The sequence below is a fragment of the Petaurus breviceps genome, unplaced genomic scaffold, assembly GCF_028583685.1.
Source record: "Petaurus breviceps papuanus isolate PSGF00001 unplaced genomic scaffold, PetGlider_PUasm1.0 218, whole genome shotgun sequence".
NCBI classification, from domain to species: Eukaryota; Metazoa; Chordata; class Mammalia; order Diprotodontia; family Petauridae; genus Petaurus; species Petaurus breviceps.
This window is the reverse complement of record NW_027185872.1, coordinates 7,000,978-7,011,801: the sequence shown is the minus strand read 5'-3', so window position 1 is coordinate 7,011,801 and position 10,824 is coordinate 7,000,978. Positions and strand designations below refer to the sequence as shown.

Genomic DNA, 10,824 nt, shown 5'->3' with positions numbered 1-10,824 from the left:
ATACCAATACAGCTGTTAAAACACGCATTATTAATTCTTCGGCATTCCTTGCCACATCTTCTCATCCTGATCTTTGGTGGTTCTCACAGACATTATTCTGGTCATTCAGCACCGTGCTCTCATATTCCACCCCCACAAGAACCCCAGTGCCCTGCCCTGACTTCCATCTTCTGTACATGTTGGGAGTTTTTTCATCTATTTAATATTTTATTTTTCCCCAGTTATATGTAAAAGCAATTTTTAGCTTTTGTTTTTAAAACTTTGAGTGCCAAATTCTCTCCCTTCCTTCCCCCACCCCTCCACATTGATAAGGCAAGCATGATATAGGTTATACGTGTGTAATCAGGTAAAATATTCTCATAATAGTCATGTTCTGAAAGAACACAGACCAAAATTAAGTCTTCATAAAAATAAGAAAGTAAAAACAATCTGCTTCGATCTGTATTCAGACACCATCAGTTCTTCTCTGGGGATGGAGAGCGTTTTTCATCATGAGTCCTTCCAAGTTGTCTTGGATCATTGTATTGCTGAGAGTAGCTGTCATTCATGGCTGATCATCGTACAATGTTGCTGTTACTTCGTACACAGCACATTGCACTTTGTATCAGTCCATGAAAGTCTTCCCAGGTTTTTCTGGGAGCATCCTGCTCATCATTTCTTATAGCACAATAGTATTTGATGACAATCACATGGCACAACTTGCTCAATCATTCCCCAGCTGATGAGCAGCCCCTCAGTTCCCAATTCTTTGCCACTAGAAAAGAGCTGTTAGAGATATCTTTGCTGCACATGTTGTGGTAAAAATCAGAGCTCAGTCAATCAGTCAACAAGCATTTATTATATACTTATGAAGTGTGGGACTAAATGCTGGAAATACAAGTACAAGCAAAAAGAAAATGGTGCTTGACTGTGAGTAGCTTCCACTTTAATGAAAGAAGACAATGTGTAAAAAGGAAGCTCTGTGTGTGTGTGCATGTATGGATACGTGTGTGTGTATTGTGTGTCTGTATGTGTGTGTTGTATTGTTATGTTTGTATGTGTCTGTGTCTATATGTGTTGTGTGTGTATATAGTGTGTGTGTGTGTGTGTGTGTGTGTGTGTGTGTGTGTGTAGTAGAAGAGGAGAAGAATGATAGAGAAGACTGGAGTCCACACACCTCTATGAGAAATGAAGACAGATGGAGACAGGGCTGTCTGAGGTACTCGCCCTAAATGAAGGGTCCAAGTGGAGACATCCAATCAGAAGGAGCAGGTATAGGGCATAGTGCATAAGGCATAGGGCTGGTGGTATTTCCAAAAGGCCAGTTCCCAAACTTGCATGAGTTTCCAGATGCGGGAGGTTCCTGGGGCACAGTAGAGAGAAACCTGAATGCAACCTGGTGAGAAATAAAGGTGGTCAGTGACCCTTGCCAACTTTAGTTTTGTCTTCAGGAAATGTATGTTATTTTCCACAAACAACTCATCTTAAGGAAAACTAAAAAGAAAAAAATATATACTAGAGATGAAAGTATTGAGTCAACAGGACTTACTACTATACATCAACAGCAAGGATTCTCCAGAGTAATCCTCCAAAAACTCACAGAAATGTTCATCTGAAAAGTAAATGAATAATTCCCTTAAAGGTCTGCAAAAGAAGCCGGGTGGTGCAGTGGACAGACTGTTCGATCTGAAGTCAGGAAGAGCTGAGCTTAAATCTAGCCTCAGACACAAGTGACCCTGGGAAAGTTACTTCACCTCTATTTCCCTCATTTTGTTCATCTGTAAAATGGAGCTAATCACAGCACTTACCTCTAGAATGTCAAATGAGAATATTTGGAAGACATTTGGCAAACCTTAGGTTGTTTTCTAAATGTCACTATTATTACTAAAGGTTCTTTCATCACAATGAGGCTGAAAGGCAGGTAATGTATACATCATGATTCCCACTTTATAGATGAGGAAACTAAGAATATGGGAGGTCAGAGGGCTTACCCAGGGTCACACAGCTAGCAAGCGCCTGAGATGGAATCCCAGCCCAAGTCTGCTGACTGCAGAAGCAGCCCTCTTTCTACCAGGCCCTGCGGCTTCTCAGAAGCAAGCAGGCTATGAACTTAAGGGGATGGCCCTAGGCATGGGTCCACAATACCTCAGGACCATTAGCAGGATGACTGATGTCCCTTCTCCTGGAGCTTGTACTAGGAGTGTGTAGAACAAAGTATGCTAACGACACAACAGTGAAGTTAAGGAACAATAGTGGAAGGACCATCTGGGCCAATTCTTGAGCAATCTGGGGGAAGGTCTGAGCATAGCAGGATGGCTGAACCCCAGGGGAGGTCAGGGGAGAGGGCTGCACCTTGGGAATACCAAGTCCTGTTTTCTGGGGTAAAAGAGAGAATGGGTCATGCACTTACAGCAAGCTCACTCTCCATCATTTTTAGTCAGAATTACGTGGACTTAATAAAATGCTTCCATGACCCCAAAAGGCCACAGACAAGACAGAGTCAGCGAGAGAACACATGGCATAGTCAGCAGGATGGCACTTGATGGGTTGGCCCCTTTTTGGGAGCTGAGTCCACGGAGCAGGCTCAGGTCCAAGCACAATTCCTGAGTGCTATTTGTAACACATTCCTTAGCTATTGATGCCTCTATAAGCCTGTTATGGCAAGTACCACGTGGGGAGACAGGAGACAGGGCATGGCGGGAAGAACACCAAGTCTGGAGTCACAAGACCAGGCTCTGCCGCTTGGCGGCTGTGCTGGTTTCCTCATCTTCAGAAGGGATTGGGTGCGTTATTGAGTCATCCTCAGAATGACCTTGACGCTTCTGTGCACCGCTATTATCTTTCCTCCTCTTCTCCTTGACAAGTCAGCATGAGCCAAGGAAACAAAGAGTCCCAACAAGTTACTTAGAAAGAGGCTTGTTTTCTCCCAGCTTCTCCCTTGCTCAGGTAGGCTAAGAGGGAAGGAAAGGTGGGAGCGACAGTTTCAGTCTCCAACATGCAAATGGCTTTTTAAAATCCACATTGGGTAGTGAATTTTACGTGCACCTGCATCAGCCTTTAGGGCAGCTCATTTCTCCTCCTCAATGAAATGTTTTATTTATGTGATTACATGTCATTCCTGAGAGCTTCTCATTCCACTTAGGAAGTCTTCCTAGGTGGAATGTTTGCCATGGGATCATACCTGCCATTCCTCTGAAGTCATTGAAACCTACTCTTCCAAAATGTGTGTGTGTGTGTATGTGTGTGTGTGTGTGTGGGTGTGTGTGTGAGAGAGAGAGAGAGACAGACAGACAGACAGACAGACAAAGAGACAGACAGACAGAGAGGTTTTACCCCATTTTCCTCTTTCTCTTCTATGAATTCAAAAATGGAACTATTTTCCCTCAAAGTTCTAATCTTTGTAGTTAAGAATCAGGGACCTGCTTTAAGCTCGGTCACTTCCTTCTGAAGGACAAAGTTATCATTGGAAGTAACTAAGAACATATTGGCTACAGTGGTCTCGGCAGAGAGCTGTCATCCTTCTCCACTTTATCATGCCTCTGGGCCAGTCTTGGGATCTGTTTCCCTCCTTCCTCATGTAACGCCTCCTTCCCCAAATGGTCTTTGGTGTACTCTACTGCCACGATTCCTTTTGTATCTTTTTTTTTCCATGGAGGCACACCCAAATACTTTCTACCTTGCCCCACCCTTCACCACTCCCACATTCCTCAGGAGTCCGCTTTCTTATATTCCAAGTGATTTTACTGCCCTTTGAAATTATTCTCTTTCGTTCAAATATCCTCCCAGAAGATTTCCGCCAAGACCCAGATACCACCCAGGGAGATCATAAGCCTCTGTCTTGCTAGTGTTAGGCCAATAAATGGCTCCCATGGTTCCTTCAGCACAGATTCACTAGCCTCCTCTCCTTGTCTCTTATTCCTGTCTATGAGTTGCCCTGTCCTTAGGAGGCCCCTGATGAGCTGTGACATCACTCTGAGCACTTACGAAAAGAATTCCTTCTTATATTTGAGATCTTTTCTCTACAAGAGAAATGTCACACCTACCATGGAAGTGGGTTTCACTATTCCTTCCTCCTTTCTCTCTCTCTCATACCCTTTGTCCTTCTAACTATATGACACATCAGGATTCCTATGTACCTCCTTATAGTGCTTATATCTTTATTTTCTCCTTGCAGAACTTCTAGTCCCAGAAAGACCACTTCATTCTCCCTGACTACCTCGTGAGTGGAAAGGAATCCCTTTCCCCTTCCCCTCAAGGAGGAAGGCCAGCTTACACTTTCTGCTCCATTGCTGTTGCTTGGGACTGGTGAAAACACAAGGTCACTGACCCTCACCCAGGTCCTTTGTCCTCCATCCCTGCTGGGGGAGGATCCTCTGGCCTCTGCCATTCACATTGTCATTCAGCACTTAGAACAAGCCTCTAGCCCTTACCATAATGCCTGCCATAAAATGAGTGCCTGCAGACCTTGCTTGCCCCCTGGTGATGAGCCCCCAGACCCACCAGGCTGTTCTCACAGAAGATACTCAGATATCTCTGAGGGACACGGTGCAGATTCCCCTCAAACCCCAGGTCAAACAGGTGATGGTTTCAGTGCTTGTCTGGGGCAGGGTCTCAAGAACAAATGTCATTATCACAAAGACTTCTATTGGATAAATCCAATTACCTCCTTCTTTTTCCCCTAATTCCCAAATGACTTACTGCTGTTCAGGCCACACCATCCTTGAATTGTTCTCTCCTATGGTCCATCATCATTTGACAAGTACCATCTCCACAACCTAAAGCTCAAGTGAGAAGAAAGATGATAGCATGGCCTGGGGGCTGTCAAGGTCTGGAGCTATGAATGCTCAGAGAAAAGGAATAATCCTTCCAAAGAAGACTATGAGGATGGTAAAGGACAATGAGGTGGATGGTCCAGGGCAAGTGCTGGGGAGCAGAGACTCGGGGATGCTTTGTGCCTGAGGACAAGGCCTTCAGAGGTTTTTTGTTTTCTTAGAAAAATTGCTCTGCAATATCTGTTCCAGGTCCTAGAATAGCACTTTAAGCTGCTCGAAGTTTCATTTCTGAGCACATCTGTGACCATTCAAGAGAAAAAAGGAGATGTTTTGATTGTGAGCCCAATACCAAAATAAAGCAATCTCAATTCTGAGTGTTAAGGGTTTCTTTTTAGATTAATTTGATATCTGACCATCCAGACAGAAGAAGGATGGAGTTTGATTTCTGAACTAACATCTAAACTAAGGAACAAATACCTTGCTGAAATTACTTTTTACATAAAGAAAACACTTCTAACAGAAGAGGTTTGGAGAACATGAGAGATTTCCAAGAGAGGGCTCCAATGTTTCTAGAATGCTGAAGAATGCTCTATTTAATGAAGCTGTTCTCTTTGGTGAAATGGCTGGTCTACTCGCCTCCTGCCCGAGCTGTGGAGTCAGAGCTGACATGCAGCTCAATTAAACGTTTATTTCAACACTCAAGAACTTAAAGCCACTGGTGATATTTTAGATTCCAGGGAGAACAAGGTGATTTTTAGCAGAAAAATAAAAAGGGAGATTGAACTTCTGTGCTGTTGGTGCTGGAGGTGGTGGGAGAAAGCTGCCATCATGGAGCTAACTCGTACTAAAGATGCGGCATCAGGCCACCCAACAGGGAGCATGGAGGAGGGCTCGGGGTCTGGGTGACCACGCTGAGTCTCAGCCACATCTCAGCTTGGCACTCTGGGGTCCTTTCAGCCTTGTGGTGCAGATGGAGGGGTTAGGGAGAACAGGAAGAAGCAATTCCAGGGAGATCCCCTATGCATTGTCATGGTTCACCTCCGCTCCTTGTCTCCCAAGGCAGCCTGGCATGCACAAGTGTGGCTGGAAATGCAGGCTCCCCAGAGCCTGGAGAATATGCATTACCTTGAACCTCGTTGACTAACACATTACAACTTCATTTTCAAGACTCTAGATGTGTTTTACAACGTTGTTTTTCAGTGAAGTTGCAGCCCTTTAATGGAATTAGATTCACAGTTGTTCAGTGGAATGTACTAAGCTGAAAAGGGTATCCGTTCATCTGGATTTTCGAATGCCTCTGACTTTGGGGGAAAGGCTTGCCAGACTTTTCAAGGGATGCACATGAGGAAAGTCTAACCTCTTCTAGACTTGGTGAGAGCTGAGAAATAGGACAAGTCTGAGACACTGCTAACAAGAGACCCCAGAGAAATCTATCTAAAACTCCTTTCTGCATGGCAAAAGGTAAGAAGCAGCAGTGCTTGAAGGTGGGGAGGTGGGGAATGTAATGAGTCCGGTCCCTGGCCCCATCCATGTGCAAGGACAGAAGATGGGCAAAAGTTCAGAAATGATCATGGCTCATAAAAGGTGACAGGAAGAAAAAATCCCAGACAAAGATTGATAGAAAACTTTCACTGAACAATGAAAATGTCCAGAGCATAACAAGTGAAGAAGATTAAAAGAAAACTGGAAAGAGCATCCAGCAAAGAGAACAAAAACACAAGGAGCAACCAAAGGGAAGACCCAAGGTGAAGGGAAAGAATGCACGTGCTCTCACTTGTGCACACACACACACACACACACGTGTGCACACACACACGCACACATACTCACACACGTGCGCACACATACTCACACACACTCACACATACACACACACACACACAAACAGCAGCAGGATTCATTCCAGCCTCTGCCTTTCTTCCAATTGGATTATCAGCCTCACTGGCTAGTATCCGAACCTCCTGCACTGCAGCAGAGTGCATTTCTTAAAAACCTATTTGAGCAAAGTGACAGAGAAGCAGCATCAGAAGGATCAAGGTTCTTTCCCCGAGCGCCCACTCTTGTCTGAGGGGCTTCCCCATCAGGTGTGCAGGTCCAACACGTAAAGAAAGTCAAATGCCATTTTAGGAGAGCCAAACATTCCTAGGATTCAGGGACCCAGTGACTGAGGGCCGGTTAAAGCCACGGAGATTCCAGATCTTTTTGGTCTTGGCCTGGCTTGGCTCCCTAAGTTCAGAAGCACCCCCCCCATCTCTAAGGATGCTCTCACCTGCCTCTGCAGTTGCCATAGTAACTCCAATTCTGCATTTCTAGCTGATCTGCAGATATTTCCAGTAACGTATCCTGCTGCCACCGAAAACCCAACCTGTATAAATGAGAATTCCTATCTTGCCCCTTTCTCTGCCTTCTCTTCCTGCCAGACTCTTTCATCTTAGACTGCCATCCCTATAACCACATAATCATGTTGGACTTCCACCTTCTCTCTTACCTACTCATGTTCTCCACTGCCAATTATTGTCATTTCTGCCTCTTTAATAAACTGGCTTTGGGCTCCATATTCCAGCTCTGCCACTATAGCTCAGGATGATTAGGGTTGAAAGGACAAATTGTCCTCAGGGGCAAGTCAGCCCAGGAGGGATCCAAAGCTCTGAAGAAGGAAATGATGAAGGCACTAAGAGAAACAAGGGGAGACAACGTGGGGTAAGCAAATCAAACCCCCTCCTTAAACACCATCACCCCTCAGGGTCCCATGGATTCAACCCAAGATCATAAGCCTAAGAACTTGACAATAGCAATGCTTCCAGCCCTGTGCCCTCTGCCATCACCCTGGGAAGCAGCCCCTGGGAGATGCAGCCTAGGCTTGATGGCTCCTATAGGGTCTGCAGTCACACCTACTAAAGACCCCAAAAGGACAGTTCTTGTTGACAAAGTCTTTGACTCTGTCAAATGATTCAACATCAGAAACCGGTATTTTATCCTCAGAGATATTAGAGAAAAGGAATCACTCTCTGCTTCTCCACTGAACCTAAAGACCATGGGACATTTCCATCTGATTCAAAGCTAAACTTTCTGTATGTGATATCCTCATGTATTAGAAGGTTTGCAGCTAGATGGCACAGGGGATAGGTAGAACACTGGGCCTGGAGTCCTCATCATTCTCATCTTCCTAAGTTCAAATCTGGCCTCAGAAACTCACTAGCTCTGTGACCCTGGATGAGTCACTTAACTGTTTGCCTCAGTTTCCTCATCCATAAAATGAACTAGAGAAGCAAATGGCAACCTACTCCAGTATTATAATGATCTCCTGAAATGCAGGAGCTGTCTCACTTTTCTGTTTGTACAACCAATACTCAACACAAAACCTTCACATAGTAAGCAGTTAATAATGCTTTTGCATTCTATTTTATTTTCATTTTATTCATTCATTCCTTCATGAGAAAGACATGAGGGAGTTGTCTAACTAGACCAGTATGGATTCCCAGGGAGCTCACCAGGAAGCAAGATTTCAGAAACGTGCAAGCTCAGAAGATAGAACCGAGGGCAGCTAATGAAGGATGAACACAAAAGCCAGGTGTCATCGTGTGAAATTAAAACGAGCGGTGACAAAGCTCGGATGGACCTGAGGCAGAATGTGCAGGGCTAAGAGGGGCTTTGAAGCTGCCCTGGGCCAAGGACAGGAGAGAGCGGATGGGAGCATGGCAGGGCAGGGCACTCCTGCTCTGGCAGCCTCTCCCTGCTCCCTCCCCATCATCCCTCTCCCCCCATTCCTGCCTCCAGATCTTCATGGAAATTTACCTGGACAGCTCCCGGACATCTAAGGCGTTGGCTCTGGTTTCACAGGTATTTGTGCACTTGTCTCATTAGATAGTGATCTCATGAGGAGGGCCTTAGGGGCAGCTGGCACAGAAGATAGAGCTCTGGGCCTGGAGTCAGGAAGACCTGAGTTCAAATCTAGCCACCGACACTTAGTAGCTGTGTAACCCAAGGCAAGTCACTGATCCTCTGCCTGCCTCAGTAGCCTCATGGAAAATGGGGGAAGGGGAGGTGATAATCGTACCTGTCTCCCCGGGTTGTTGTGAGAATTACATGAGATGTTTGCACAGTTTTACAAACCTCCAAGTGCCATCTAAATGCTAATCATTGTTTTATTAGAAGGCCCTGCTTCTCATCTGTGCGTCATCAGTGCTGAACATGAGGCCTTTTCAGAACACACCGATAGTATCTTCATTAGATGGAACCACATCAAGTTCAGCTGGGTGGAAAAGCTGGCCAGCACTTTGTATTGTCTTCCATTTCCCAGCACCCCCCAAAGCCTCTGCAGCTTATCCTACCTGCACCAGCATCTTGGGCCTCTGCAGCAGACAGCTTCTTCTGGCTGACTGGCTGCACGCGAAGGGGGCATGGACCTCCCCAGACAGCAGCTGCCTCCGTGTCCCCCAAGAGGACGTTCTCAGGGGGCCCAACATTAGACATTCTCAGGGGCCCCACTGGCTAGCAGAGCCCCCTCCATGCCTAGAGTACTTTCCTCACAGCTGTCCTGTGATGGAAGAAGCACAAGGATCCCTAGCCTTTCTAATGCATGGGAAATAAGCTCACAAGGATGGGATGACCTGCTGAAGGCCAGCTAGTGACAGCAGCAGCTGGTGATCCAACCTAGACCTTCTGGCAGCAAGAACAGCTCACTCATGGTCACCTGGAAGAAAGCACATCCCCAAACAATCCCAATGCTGCCCTGGTTAGGGAGATCAGGGAGAAGCACCAGCCCCAAAAGTGCCCATCCTTTAGGGTCATTCATTGACCTGATTGTCCCGAGAAAGAGCAATTGCTTTTGGTTCAGTCTATCAGCTTATTATGTACCTGCTCTGCACAGGCGCTATGTTAGAGAATGAAAATGCAGAGACAAAGCAGTACCTGCCCTCTGGGAGCTGTCACCTTACCAAGGACCTCTCTGTTCTGGTGATGCACGTGGGTCATGGAGAAGGCAAGAAGACACAACATTCATTCATGATGGTCCATCTCTTCATCTCCCTACACACAGCTGGGCTTTCCTTTTGATAATCAAGGAAGTTTAGAATCCACTGGGTCCCTGCAGTTTTCCAGTATGAAAAAAAGGAGTAAATGACACTATTCAGGGTCCAAGAGAAATAGTCTCATTTACTTTGTGTGGCACGAGGTCTGGCAAACAGTAGGTGCTTCAGAAATGCTGATTGATTGGTGGAATTTACATTCTGTGAGCTTTATCATTCCATTCAAAATGAATTTGAAGTCAGTCCTCACCTACTCCACAGCGCAGAGCACTTTCCACTAAAGTCAGTAACATTTTATTTCCCTTCTTATAGGAGCTTTCTTGGCGTTGTGATTCACAGAGCTCATAATACTTAGATCTAGAAGGAGAGGGGGCAAAGTCTGCTCAATCAGGCACAAGACTTGGAGTCAAGAAGACGTGAGTTCATATCCCATCTCAGACACTGAGATGTTGTGACCATGGGCAAGGGATTTGGCCTGTCTATGCCTCAGTTTCCTTATCTAGAAAATTAAAGGGTCAATTCTCTTGGTCTCTAAGTTCTCTTGTAGCCCTCAAGGTTCAAGTTCAAGGTGGAAAGAAGCAGAGTCAGGCCTTGCACCCAGGATCTCTGGCTCCAATCTAACCCTTTTGTCCTTACCTCCTGCTGTCTCCTACCTCATAGTCACAGCTCAGCGACATTTAGGGACCAGAAAGAAAAAGATAGGAAAGAAATCTTGACTTGGTTTCCCCAGAAGGACAAAGCAAGGACCTAATCTGCCTCTTATTTTCATAAATGTGCTCATTTAGTTGAAAAATATATGGGAACAGTCTGAGAGAGCCTGGGGTGATTTTCTCACCAAATATCTGATGCTGGGGGCTGGTTGGCCTGAGCCAAGGACCTGGGGATGTGCACACAGAGCCAAAATGGACACCCCCAGCAGCTTGACCTGCTCTTGCAGCAAGAAATGCAGCTGAAATACTGGGCAAAGGCAGGCTGCAGCTATTTCTCATTATAAAAGGTCACTGCTCTGCTCATTTATCACTATTTTATGGAAGAAACTGAGTGGA

General features: G+C 45.7%; 1 pseudogene; it reads right to left on the bottom strand.

Annotated features, from left to right (window-relative positions):
* The window catches only part of LOC138165983 (small RNA 2'-O-methyltransferase-like), a 21,441-nt pseudogene extending 12,217 nt beyond the window's left edge, over positions 1–9,224 (bottom strand).
* Between the last annotated feature and the right edge of the window lie 1,600 nt (positions 9,225–10,824).